This window comes from Sus scrofa, chromosome 14, assembly GCF_054392235.1.
Source record: "Sus scrofa isolate SSC_HxYL_T2T_F1_AM1 chromosome 14, Sscrofa_HxYL_maternal_Yorkshire_Landrace_v2.0, whole genome shotgun sequence".
Lineage (NCBI taxonomy): Eukaryota > Metazoa > Chordata > Mammalia > Artiodactyla > Suidae > Sus > Sus scrofa.
The window spans coordinates 65846135-65860563 of record NC_139396.1 but is presented as its reverse complement, the minus strand read 5'-3'; the positions used below and the strand labels follow the sequence as shown (position 1 = coordinate 65860563).

At 47.9% G+C, this 14429-nt stretch overlaps 1 protein-coding gene across 2 annotated transcripts in view; it reads right to left on the bottom strand.

Annotated features, from left to right (window-relative positions):
* Positions 1-14429, bottom strand: part of LOC146396625 (uncharacterized) — a 506518-nt gene that overhangs the window by 290932 nt on the left and 201157 nt on the right. For both annotated transcript variants that reach the window (XR_014827715.1, XR_014827717.1), the window contains exon 4: positions 568-729. The gene's annotated coding sequence lies outside the window, so the exon portion shown is untranslated. The remainder of the gene's footprint in view (positions 1-567; positions 730-14429) is intronic.

The window sequence follows — 14429 nt, the reverse complement described above, 5'->3', positions numbered from 1 at the left end:
TTGCATTCCTGTGAGGCCGCTGCCCGGGAGAGGAATAGCAGCTGTCCCCGTGGGTGGGACACATGAAGTCCAGCTGGCTGGGCCTCCATCCGACCCCTGCAGTCACTCCTGTGAGCTGCCGGGGCTTCTGAGTTTGAGACCTTAACCCAAAATCAGAACTGAATGACGTCAAAAATACATATGCGTGGTTGGGGGGGTGTGTGTGAGGGCTACACCCAGAGAAGTCAGTGCCAAAACATTAACAGAGGTACCTGTCCTCTAAATAGGACTTTATCTTCTCATCCTTTTGTACTTACCATTCTCATCAATAGAAAACAATAGACTTGGCTTTCAGGAAAAAAAAATCAATATATGTAGACCTGAGTCTTCTGTATGCTCACAATGATGGCAATTGTACTAAGAAGGAACAAATAACAAAATGCTAAACGGTGGTCTTCTCTCAATAGCGGGATCAGGGGCAAGTGGAATCATCCTCTCTCTTTGCTGCAACAAATCTCTTTTGTATTTCTACTCAGACATCTACAAACCAGGTATGTGTAAATTAAAAGCAAATCATGATTAACCCACCTTAATGGAGATGTGATTCTGCAGGAAGAAGTCTTATCGGAGGAGGGACCTTATGGAGGACTTTTCTGAGCCCTTTTCTCCAGAATCTGGAACCTGGTGCAGGAGTAAATGCTGTCAGATGGTTGAAGCATGTGGTTTCAGGCCCAGACCTCAGATCTCCATCTATGAAACCAGAAGAACAAAGTATATTTCTCATAGGGGAGAAAAAGGGAGGCTAGCATTTTTTAAGCTATGTTGCAGGCACAGATTGGCATGTTTTCACATGCATATATTAACTAAAACGCCTAGGGACTCTCTCCACTCAGCCGTATCCTAGCTGTGTGACCTCACGCAGGCCACTTAACCTCTCTGAGCTTCATTCTTTCTATAAACTCGGATCAAACTGAGCTCTTAGGGTTGGAGAAAGGACTGAGTAAGGAAAGAAAGCATATGAAGAGCACTAGACAGTTACAAATAATCAGCCATTATTTATATTATTGATGTTATTAAAAACTACCTACTGTGTGCCTACCTATGATGGGAAAGGTTTCCTGATCCTATCCAATCAGCCTCCCACAACAACCCTACAAGTCTGAGACCCTCAAGCCCTATTCTAAGAAGAGGAAACTGCTTCTTGGTTAAGGGGGTGACTTATCAGTGATGACGGTCGCCACAGGGATCATGTCTGCCTGACTCACAGAGGACTCACTGGCACTTACCGCTGCTCCTGGCTCCACGTGCAATAAGGGCAAGAATTTGGGAAACAAAGAAACTGGATTCAAGAGCTCCCTCCATCATCCCTATATGGCTCAGACCAGTGCTTTTACCACTGAGCCTCAGGGATATCACCTGTCCAGTGGCTGTGCCAATGGGATCCTTGAGACGGTTACTGCACATAAGGACCTCGAGGAATGGGAAGTGATTGCTCATGGTGTAACTATCCCCATTTTACAGATGAGGAAAGCTATGCCCTGCACTGTCCCTTCATTCCCTCCTTCATCCCCTAGCTCGTTGTCCAGAACAGAACATCCCTCTACCCAGGTTCCAGAAGTGTCAGCACCCCTGAAACCCAATGGAGGAGAGAGGCGGAGCCCACGCCTCCCCCACCCCCAGGGCTCCTCGTCTCTCACTGCCGAGGAGGCAGCTGCGGCCAGACATTTGGAAACCATTACAAACATCCCTGTCTGACTGTTCTCCCCTGCGCGTAGCATAAAGCAACAGATTCCAAGGAATTTTGGCTGCGTTCCTTGGCAGAGGGAGGAATGATGGGGAGAGCTCTCTGCCCTCCACCCTGTTCACACATGGTCCTCTTCATTTCAGGGTCCGGAGCCACGGGCCACAAACCCAGAGGGGTGTGGGTACGAGCTGACGCCAGAAGGACTGGGGTCTCAGCCTAGACTCGGCCAGGTCCTGGTGGAGTCACCTCTTCAAGCCTTAGTTTCTCTGTCTGTAAATGGAAATAGTCATAGTATACAGACTCACTACCCTTAGGTGGAGGAACCTGCCAGTTCATATACATTAAATACCTGACGAATAGTACGTGTTCGAGAAATTCTATTTCTCTCCAGTTCTAATTTCAAGGTTGCTTTTTGGTGCGACCAGGAAAGGGAAGAGGCAGAGTAAATGAGAGCTTGGTGCAGCAGTGAAGCCCCAGCCTGCTGGATGCTCTTGACAAAGTCACTCCCCATCCCTGAGCCTCAGTTTCCCCAGCCTTCCAGCTCTCGTGCCCTGACTTTCCCTGCATTGATGCCCTGCCTGCCTCGGGGGCCCCCAGCATGACCCGAGCCTGGGTGAGTCCTCCTCTCTGCTCTTACCTCCACTCCCCTCCATCATTTTCTCTCATTTCTTTGTTTCTTTGTTCTCTCTCTTTTTCCTCCTCTCTCTCTCTCCCCTTTGGTTACATCTTCTCACATGTTTCCTCTTCTTCTCTCTCTCTCCATCCTCCCCCCCCTCCATCGCTATGTCTTTTTGTCTATCTCTCTGTCCGTCCTATTCCCCTATCTGTGCTTCTCTCTCTCTCACTCCCTCCACCCCACCACTTTGTCCCCTGCCCCTCCATGCATCTCTGGCCCTCCCCGCCTCCTGCCTACTTCCATCCATTCATTTCATCCAGTCTCTCCCAGGAAAATGCCACAAGCTCATTCATCCCAGATGCATCCAGGACTCTATAGGGCGCCATGATGTTCCCTGATGAGGCTCAGATGAGCCCTTTCTCTCCACGCTGAGTCACTGGGCTGTGTCAGCCCAGTCTCTGCTGGGCTGCGCTGTATGTTCTCCATCTGCCCCTCTAGCTTCTCCCCCATATGAATACCCCAGCCCTGTGCCCTAAGAACATAGCTTCTGCAGACCTCATCATCTGGCTCACTCAGCCCTGGCTTCCTGATGCTGATCCTTACGTGGCTCAGGGTGTGGAAGGCAAGGTAGGCTGGGGAATTTGAGGTCCTGACTCCACACCCTGCAGTCCAGGCCCTGGTGGACAGCTGTCTCTCAGCCTCACCTCTCCCCAGGTCCCAGTCACACCCACTTCTCTCTCCTCCAGGTCTTTGGGGTGCTAAGGGCTCCCTACTGCTGCCAGCCTAGAGGTGCTGCACCATCCTTTGCATTCCCTTTACCCTGGACATACTCCGGTTGCTTCTCCCTTCATTGCATGTCCCCTTAGCCACCCTATGTTGAGTTGTTACTTGTTTCCTGGATGCAAATTTCCCCCTTCTGCTGATCCCCTCATGCCACCTTCTCCCCTTCTTCTCTTCTCTGAGAGACCTCTCCACCCTTCTGCTCACACCCACCCTCTTCACTGGGCCCAGATCTGATCCCCAGCCAGACCAGGAGCTCCATAAGGGAGAGACCTTGCCTAGACCTCCCAGGCCCCTTAGCCCAGTGCACTGCACCTGGTCACCTCTCAGGGACTGTTAGCATATCAATGAAGGACTCAGGGCAGTGGGGAAGCAAGATCATGGCCAACTTGCCAGCAAGTCAGATGTGTGTGCAGCACTGCCTGGGATGCTCAAAGGAGTCCACTCTTGGCCTGTAGTCACCCCTCCCAGGGTGTCCCGTCAGAGCTCCTGCAGCCTGCAGTGGGGGTTCCCTGACAATGGGGCGCTGCCATGCACCAGCTCCACCAGTTTCATAGCACCTCTCCACATGCCCCGAGCTCACGGATGGGAGGGCTCCCCTGCTCCTGGCGCCTGTTCAAACTGCCTGGTGAACTAAATTGATTTTTTATCGTTGCTCTGGAGCGAGCTTAATGAATCTGTTAGTGACGGCTGCCTGCCCCAAACGCCTCTTGTGCCTGCACCACCAGAACGGCTCTTCCTATGAAAGAAAAAGCATTATTTAAGGTCCAGCCTGTGCCCCTGAGAGTATTTGAGCATCAACTGTGCCATGCCCCACTCCTCCTGGAGTATTTTCCACACTGGAATGAGGCTCTAACATGGGTTAGAAATGGAAAGGCAACACTGAGAAAGAATGACAGAGGTTTAATTTAGTGCATGTGATCCTAGGCACCAACAGTCCATCTGTACATCCAGCCATCTATCCATCCATCCATCCACCTATTCACTGTCTGTCCACTCATTCACCTGTCTGTCCACTCATCCACTCAAGCATTCATCTACCCACCCAGTAGATGGGTATCTGTTTACATACCCATCCATGAGCATCCATGCATCATCCATCCCCCTATTTTCAATCCATTCATCCATCCCTTCATCTGTCTATACATTTGCCTACCCACTCATCCATTCATCCATTCATCCATCCATCCATTCATTGATCTAGCCATACATCCATTCATTCATCTGTCTATCCACCCATCCATCCAACCATTCATCCATTCACCCATCCATTTGTTTACCTACCTGTCCATCCATCCATCCATCTATTGATCCATTCATCCATTCATCCATCTTTCAATTCTATCCCTTAACCTATCCACACATCTCTCCATTTATTCATCAACCACCCACACATACATACACACATCTATCCTTCCACCCATAAACCCATCCATCTCTCCATTGTTTCATTTATTGATTTATTTATTTGACTTTATATATGTTTATTATAAAAGCCAACATCCTTACCATGGCCTACAGGGCACTAAAGAGCTGCCCCTTGACCTGTCTCCCCTTGCTCTCCCCTCTCACCCCACTTCAATCTCTCTGACATTGTGCTGTAGGACCTTTGCTTCTGCTCTCTCCTCTGCCAGAAATTCTCTTTCCCAGACACCCCCATGGCCTACTCCCTTCCTTCACTAGACCTCTCCTCAAATTTCACCACTTGCAAAAGGCCTTCTCTGATCACTCTTGATATAAATTAGCAACTCCTTGTCACTCTTTATCCTTTATTCCCCTTTTAATGTTCACAGAGCACTTCTTGCCCTCTGACCTTAAATCATTAATTAATTTATCTTGTTCAGAGTCTACTGTCTTCCATTAGAATGAAGTTCCATGAAAATTAAGGTCATGCCAGTTTCACTAGCCATTGTATCCCATGTCCTAGAACCACATCTGTCCTGCAGTTGATACTTGGGAAGGTTGATTTATTGAATCAATGATTTCATTAGCTAATACATGCTCTGTTACTTCTGCCACATATTGAGCACTGACACGAATGGTCAACAAAACCAGGCACAGTCCTTCCCCTCACAGGACACCAGCTCTCTGAAAACACAGGACAGAGGAAGAGACTGACACCTTAGCCGAACAACCACGCACGTGACTGTGAAACTCCATCTGGGCTAACAGCCTTGAGGAAGGTTACATGGGGTCTGTAAACATTTTTAACTTGTTTGGGTTGTATTTTTTGTTTGCACCCAAGGCATCCTGTATTCCCACTTCACCCATGTAAATGCTGGTTGAAACTAGAACTTGGCTTCTCAACTCTTTGCTGCTCTTCTCAAGGCTCCAGCTCTGTTCAGTCTTCTCCCTGTTCCTCCAAGCCCTCCATCAGCAAGGAGAGAGGAGACAGAGGGAGAGTGGGCTGCTCATGCCTCTCTGAGTTGGTCCTGGGCCTAGCTCAAAGCATGAATGTCCTTTTTTTCCCCTTCCACTCAAGTCGGGAGCCAGGCTCGTAGTACTGCCCTGACTCAGGGAGAAGGTAAGTAAGCTAGGAGCTCTTCCTAAATTTTGTCTGAGGATACCCTGAAGTGTAAAGTAATGGAGCACATCTTTGAGGGCAATAGGGATGCAGGAAAAGCACCCCAAGACCAAAACGAGGTTGGGGGCCAGATGGTGGGGAAGGTGGGCACCTGAGTATCTTGGAGATGCTACCAGACCTCAGAAGGTACACATTGTGGGTGAACAAAGGGAGATGTAATCCTGACCACAGGAGCTTCCTGAGACCTCCTTCCCTAAGATCCCCAGGCCTGCTGCTTGAGTATGGCCAATCATGGCTGTAGCAATTGGTATATATCCAAAAAGAGCCACAGCAATATGTCCAACTCTCTCTGCTCTTCAAAAGCCTTGGCATACCCCACCAAGAAGTAGAATTTATTCCCTTCCCCCTTGAGCTTGGGAGGGCTTGAGACTAATCTGAAACACAAGTGCATTAATAGTAATAACATGTGATTTCTGGGGCTAGGTCAGAAAAGGGACATGGCTTCTATGGGATCGTCTTTTTCTTGGGATGCCCAGGCTTGGAACCAACCACCATGTTGTGAGGAAGCCCAAGCTCCATGGAGAGGCTGCAGATGGATGCAATGGTCTATAGTCCCAACTAAGGTCACAGGTTACAACCCTCATCAATCATCAAATAGGCAAGTAAGTGAGATTCCAAATGATTCCAGTTTCTAGCCTTCAAGTCCTCTGATTGAAGTCCTAGACATCATGGAGCAGGGACAAGCCATCTGCACTGCGGCCATCTAAACTCCTAACCCGCAGACTCTGTGAGCATAATAAATGGCTGTGCTTACCTTAAGACACAGAGTTCTGGGGTGATTTTTTTTTTTAACACAACAAGAGTAACTGAGACAGCAACTTATATAAAATACGGCTCCCTGTAGGCCAGCCACCATGGTAAGCATTTTACAAATATTCACTCATTTCACCTTCAAAACCTATCCTAAAAGTCCTATTCATATCTCCATTTTATAGGTGACGAACTGAGGCACAGAGAGGAAAATAACTTGCCTGAGTCCACAAAACAAGTGGAAGATCTGGGGTTTGAACCCAGGCAGAATGACCCCAGAGTCCATACTCTTAACAACCAGACAGGGCAGCCTAGTGCAATTCGCATCCTCATGGCATGTGGAAAAGTAAGGTTGATCACTGGAGTTCCATCCTGTGCATGTACGACCTCAGGGCTTTCTGCCTCTTGTAATCAAAATTGGAGGTCTTTCCAACCCTACAGGATACAACTTCATGCTTGAGTGCTAGTTGATAAATAGCAATAGCCAGAAAACTAGAAATAGACGGATGGATGGATGGATGGACAGATGGATGAATGGAAGGGTGGATGGATGGATGGATAGAAGAAAGATAGATAATATTTGGTGGTAAGTTTTTTTATCTTTGCTTTTTATGGGTTTTTAAATATATATATAGGAGTTATGGCTCAATGATAAATGTTTGATTTGCAGAGAAAGACAAACTAGAGATGGAGTCCCAGTTCCATGTTTCATCAACCCTCTCAAAGCCTCAATTTCCTCATCTATAAAATGGTCACGACCTTAACCATCTCAAGGGATGTGACAAAGATTCAAGGAAATGACTCTTTCAAAGCACTTTTCATGATGTCAGCACCTCCTAAATTCTACATTCCTACTCAGCCCCCATCCCTTGGTCCATGCCCTTTCCTTGTCCTTTCACAGCTTCCACGCTCCCCCCAGCTGGCTTGCAGCTCCCCAGAGCTGTCTGCGGCAGCAAGAATCCCCCCACTCCACACTGCCCTCGAGCTGGTGGTCACAGAAGTGTGTCTCCCTCTAACGTGTGATGCCAGGCTTGCTGGCAGCCTCCAGCGCCGCACACAGCTGCCAGGCCGGCACGCCTTCTTCTTCACAGCTGCTGGGATGCGACCTTGTCTATCAGACGGCCCCGGGAAACCCGCTGAGTATGCTCCCAGCTTGGTAGGTGACATAAATATTTTCCAACATGCAGGCAACAATCTGATTGGTGCCTTCCCTAGAGTGCCAAGCTCCAAGCTTGGGGCTGCAGAAGCAAAAAAGGGAGAAAAAAATTCCTTTTGCCAATGAAGTCTGGCTCCTTCCTTCACTGAAGTGTTTAACTCATCCTATCTCCCGTTTGTTTCCTTGTTTACTCCAAGTTCTAACCCAAACTGCTGACATTCAGCAGGATTTTGGTAAATGCTTACAGTGACTAGCACAGCCCTGGCCCTCACCTCATGGAGCCAACAGACCATCTAGGGCAGCATCTCAGACTTGAGTGTGTATTAGAACCACCCAAGGTGATAATAACATAGTGGCTTAAAATTTAATTTAAAATATTTTAAAAGAGTCCTTATCTCTCAGAGGTAGATATAGCACTGTGCAAAGATGAAATGACAGGGTGTCTAGATGTGCTCCAAAATAATACAGGAGACAGCAATACAGGGAGAGCAGGACTTTTGTTTATTCTAATTTCCAGATGACAAAATCGAGGCTTGGAGAGACTGGGCAGGACAAGGTGCCTCAGCCAGGGTATGCCGATGGGATTGGGGGGAGGGGAGGAATGTGAACCCTAGAGCTTCTAGGTCCTGAGCTCTTGATAAGACATGATTTGAGACTCTTCACTGACCACCTCCCCAACCCAGAAAGTCATATGCAAGGAGTTCTGTAATTCTATCTCATAAACACTCTCAAATCAGGCCCTTGAGACAGGAATGCTCACTTCTGCTTTGAGAATGGAAAAAGCAGTGTGATTTTTGTAGCTAACCTCTCTTGGGCAGGTGGCCATCATGTTCTGGCAACAGTGGAAAGCAATTCACATGTGTTATGCCACTGAAGGCTCAGCTCCTTCAGGGAAACGGGACAGCTGTTTAACTCCTCAAATACACAGCACTCAGCAAGGTGCAGGGAGAGCCTCGCTGGAGGTCACAGGTATTTTGGATGTGAGGGGAGTCTCACATCCTGCACCCAAGCCCAACCTGATCACCTTTCTTCCACCGAGCTGGCTGGGGGTTGACGCAGCCCCTCATGCTGGCGATACAGAACATGATCATGAAGAATGAGGTCAGTGCAGTTTTTACAGAAAACTCAGAAGGTGTCTTACCAAAGCAGCATCCAGCTTGAGTTAATTTCAAAGGCAAAGAATGACAAGGTAAATGGACATAGGCAGGGCGACACCAGGCAAGCATGCTGCACAAGTGCCAAGCACCGGGTCTTTTGATGGCCTAATCTGCTATGACATGGGCCTCAGAATTTTCTGGAGGAGGAAGGCCAGTGTGTCCCTCATTCTCTGTGGCCACAGGATGCTGAGCCCACCGTGGTCTCTGAGAAGCCTGGGGCAGGGTCTCAGTGGAGCCTCAGAGAAGACCCTTACTGTGCTTTGACTTTCTCTCCCAAGGAGAGTAAGTGGTATTCCTTTTTTTGTGGGGTGGAGAGAAGGAATAGCAACCTAGATTCTTACTTTATACAACAAAATAAATTCCAGATGGATTTTGTAAACGCAGAGCCAAATGTAAAAATTAATAAAAATTTGAAGACAAAAAATGGAGAGTTAATGATACCAGGGAGGGGAAGGCATTTCTTAAGCAGAATAACAACAAAACCCCACAGAAATGAATCACAAAGGAAGGGAAAATTGGATAGATTTGTGTACCTGAAATGAAACAGAAAAGAAAAAAAAAAGGTGTAACTAAAGACATCATAAATGAAATTAAAATCCAGCTGACAAACGGATGAAAAATATTGGCAACACTTATGATAAACAAGTGGTTAGTGCCTTCCATATTTTTTACCAGGCTCTTGCATATCAAATAGAAAACACTTTTTTCCCTTAAAAAAGTCAAAGGAAATGAACAGACAGTTCCCAGAAGAAATGTGAATGACTAAGGAACACATGAAAAAAATGCATAAAGGCAATCTCACAAGAAGCAAATTGTTGGTTTGGCACAGATTTTAATGAGTATTGGCGAGGGAAAGGTGAGTTCCGGCCGTTGACCACCACTGGGGTGAGAATCACCTTTCAGGAAGGTATCTAGCTACTTCTCAAGAGCCTTAAAAATTCAGTTTCTGACCCAGTAATCCCAGTTCCAAGAACCCATCCTCAGGGAAGATAACAGGTACAAAGATTAGAACCATCCCAAATATGCAGTAGATAACTAATTGTGCATATGATGAGATCCTGTATGTTCCTTTAGAAAGTTGTAAAAAACTAATGATGAAGACAGAATGTGGTAAAAATGTCACACTGAAAACTGCATTTTTGAAATGACCTTCAATCACGTGTGAGCAAGTGGCTATATGGACCTGCATAAATGCAGAAATATTAGTGGAAGGATATTTGTCTTAGAATTAACAGTGGGCTTGGGAAATTGGGAACAATGTTTAATTTTCTTCCTTTTTATGTTATAAATGTTCTATTATAACCACTTATTATTTTTATAATAAGGAAAAAAAATGAAGCCAGTCAGTAAAATTAGAAAAGCCACCCTTGGAGTTCCCAGTGTGGTTCAGCAAGTTAAGAACCTGACATAGTATCCATGAGGATGCAGGTTTGATCCCTGGGCTCACTCAGTGGGTAGAGGATCTGATGTAGCTGTTGCTGTGCTATAGGTCTGCAGCTGCAGCTGCAGCTGCAGCTCCAATTTGACCCCTAGCCCAGGAACTTCCATATGCTGCAGGTGCAAATGGGGGGGGGGAGAAACAAAGAAAAGCTGCTCTCAATTTGGGGACATTTGGACAAGTAGAAGCCTCAAAAATGCACAGGATACGGCAAGGTTTCTCAACTTTGGTGCTGTTGGCATCCTGGGTCAAATAAGTGTGGTGAAGACAGTCCTATGCATCATAGGATGTGTAGCAGCGTCTCTGGCCCCTACTCATGACATGCTAGTAGCAAACTTCCCAAGTTGTAAGAAGCAAAAATGTCTCTAGACATGGCCAAGTGGCTCTTGGGAGGCAAAAATCGACTCTAGGCAAGTACCTCTGCACCAGGAGGAGTCAAGAAGGAGCACTTTCCATCTCTTGGTTCTAGGGGTAATATTCATCTATTCTTCTGTTCACTCACTCATTCATTCAACAGACATTTTCAGATGCCAGCTATGCGAGACCCAAGTGCTAGTCCCACATCAGATGCTTGCCATGTGACCTAGAGAAAGTCATCTGAGGCTCCTTTATTTGTAAAACATTCTGAGACCCTGGCCCAGTCATAGGGAGTGTGCAGCCAGAGACAGTGCCACATAAATCCAGGCTCTGCCCTAGGAGGTCACAGTCCAGGAAAGACAGCCACTATACAAACACTTAGGTTTGTTCAGCAGGATGGGTGTTAACAGGGGTGTGTGAGTGGTGATGCATGAATGGAAGAGAGCAACTCTGTCAGGGGTAACAATGGTGGCAATGCCTCTAAGGATAGCCCTTTCATGTGCACCACACTTTACAGTTTAGAAAGTGGACCCTCAGGGTCTTGGCGGGAAACTGATGGTGCATTTGGTGGGGTAACCTAGGAGGATTTAAGAATGGGGTACTTTTGAAAGTGAGGGACAGGGAGAGGGACAGCAACAAGGGATGATGCAGCGGCACCTGGGGGTAGCAACGGCAGAGGGCCCCTCCATCTCTAGGCCTAAAGGAGCCACGGGAGAGATGGCGCTAGTCCTGAAGAGTAATGCTAGTCCCAGTGGAAAGGGAGGCATGGGGGAGGACAGTGCAGGACTGCCAACCCACAGACAGACAGGGAGGGTGCAGAGGAAAGAAATATCTCAACCTCACTCTCCTCCTGTCCTCCTAACATCACCTCCCATTGGCCAAAGCATACAGGACACCAGAGAGCAAGGGAGCCCGCTGATACAGCCCACATGGGTCAAATTGCAGCTGGAGAAGGATCAAGAGGCTCAAGAGAGGCATATAGAAGATGTCCAGTGCAGAAAGCACTATCTCTTGCCTTCTCATGCAACCTCTATAACAGTCCTTCCAGGTAGGTTTTAGTAGCCCTAATGCTCTGAGAGGTATAGTGATTTTTCCAAAGTCACACAGTTAAAAGGGATGGAGATAGGATTGAAATTATGGTTTGCCTGAGTCTCTGAGCTCCAGGCTTTACAGTTAGGAGAATTGGGGTTCAAATCCCAGCCCCTCCACTTATTAGCTTTTGACCTTGGGCAAAACCTGTGTATCTCTGAATGGACCCATCTATAAAGCGGGGCCAGTGACTCCTACACCAGAGGGACTGCAGAGGGTTGGATCAGATGTGTAGAATGTGGGGCCCTTGCTGGGTGGGGAGAGAGCTGACTCGAGCAGAGGTCTGCCCCCACTTCCCACTGGGCAGTTATTAACCAGAGCATCAGACTCTGCATTAGGCAAGGGGGGCAATTTGTCCACCTCCTCCTCCACCTGCAGAATCGATCTCCACGCTTGGCTGCCTCATTGAGATTCAGGTCCTCAGCTCCGGGACTCCATCCCAGTGTCTGGTCAATAGCTTATATTTTTAATTTGTCAATAATCAGTCAGGACCTTGGCTAGAGCCCTGCAGAGGGCTCAGCAAGATTGTTCTAAAGTGGGGATAGCAGAGCAAGGATGCCAGTGTGCCTGAAGGGGAAGAGACCCTGAGCTGGGCTGACAAACCCAATGGGATGGGGGACAGCTGGGTACCCAGAGCAGCCTGACTTCCAGGACATAGCCTGGGTGTCAGGAGGCCTAGGGAGTCGAGGATAAGACACGAGCCTGAAGTCGACAAAACCACAGTTGGATTCCAGCTCCGCTGCATTAAGGATAGTGGCCTTGACCAAGAGACTGACCTCTCAGAGCTTCCATTTCCCCCATTTGTCAGGCAGCTCACATAACAACACAGAATTCACACAGTTGTAGAACAGTCAAGTGAATGAATACCTGTGAAGTGCCTAGAATAGTGCTTGGCACACAGTGAACACCTTATACATATTAACTATTGTGCGTTTTAAAAATCCAACAAGAGAGACAATATGTATGTAAATGTTGATTATCAGTGCACGTGCTGATTTCCGATACAGAAGGGCAGTCTGACACTCACAGAGGGAAAAAGATCAGCCCCATTTTATAGACAAGGAAGTTGAGGCTCAGAGAAGCCAACTTCCTTGCCCTTGCCACACAGCTGGGATGTGGTGGAGCCAAGGTGCAAACCCCAGGCCTTGTGCTTCTAATTGTTATGCAAAAGACAGATTCTACAATGAGTAAGTGTCCAAACCAAAGACGGAAAATGCAGCTTTACCTCCCTCCTTCTTTTTTTTTATTTTTATTTTTTGTCTTTTTAGGGCCATCTCTGCAGCATATGGAAGTTCCCGGGCTAGGGGTTGAATCAGAACTGTAACCTACGCCACAGCTATAGCAATGTGGGACCCAAGTCACATCTGCAGCCTACACCATAGCTCATGGCAAGGCCAGATCCTTAACCCACTGAGCAAGGCCAGGGACTGTCCCTGTGCTCCTGGATACTAACCGGGTTCGTTACCACTGAGCCATGACGGAACTCCCTCCCTCCATTCTTGGCCTTTTTTTGAATAAGTGCATTGCTCCTTTTCTCGCTGACATGCAGGTGCAGGCAGCAGTGCCTGGCCGGAGAGCAGGAAAGTGAGGGCAGCAAGAAAACCTGTTTTCCTCATGAGTTTTTACCCACCATGTCACTAAAAACAAAACAAAACCCAAACAAACACCCTCCCCATTCCTATCTGTCCTGTGCCCCTCTCAGTGAAAGGGCGCAGGAGGGACTATGAGCATTGGAACAGAGGTGGCTGAGGAAGCCAGCGCTGCCCCAGGAGGAGCAGAGGTCTTTCCAAGGTCAAAGGACAGATAGTGTTAGAGCCAGGATGTGACCACAGGCCAGGGGTAGCCAGTTCATAGCTTTCTTGGCTGTCCCTGTCTGCTTGCCTGGTCCTCTGCCTCTAACAAAATGAGTGTCTGATTCCCAATCCCGCTGACACAGTTGGTGCCTCTTCTGGTGGACTTCACGGCCAGGCTCCACAGGATGGGGAGATTCCCCTAGACAACCCCGGCAAATGCTCCAACACTCTGTGGCTGTCCAGCAGTCTCATGAGCTACACCTACTTCCCCAGATTTCCCCTCTGCAGCCTCCAGGACCCACACGGCCCTGGAGATTTCCTCCTCTCTTCATCTTGCCAGGCTCCTCTGTCTCCAGAGAACCCACCCATCGAGTCTGCATCTATTGAAATATGCTTTTCCACCAGAAAACTCCCCAGACACCAGTGGAATCCCCCATAGGTAGAATCTGGAAGCTGTTAAATGCCCCCAGAGACTCCCTGAGCTCCTGGGACCAACTGTGACGTGTAGATCACAGGCAGGATCCCAGAGATCCCCAGAACATGAGTTTCTCGGAAGCCTCAGCAGCCACGTAGCTCAGCGCCCTTCCTATTGAACAGAGGGGAAACTGAGGCGCAGAGAGGAGGAGTGACTTACTGAAGGAGGCAGAGCCAGCATTCTGCTCTCTATGTATGGCACCCCTAACTTCCTCACTGATGCTGGGAGTGGTGGGTGAGCTGGAGCAAACACATCCTCAGGGCTGCAGACAACTCCAAGGGAAAATAGGCTTTTTTGAGAGTCTCCTAATTGGGAGACTCAGATCGTGGTGAATGGAGTAAGGAGGGAGAGTTTTGTCTTTGCTTTGCTGTTATCTTGCTGTGTGAACACAGGGAAGTCACTTTGCCTCTCTTAATTACTCCATCTATAACAGATCATAACAAGTTACCAAAGTAATCAGGAGTATCGTCATCATCGTCATTACCTTTTCCTCCTCCCTTTCCTCCTCACC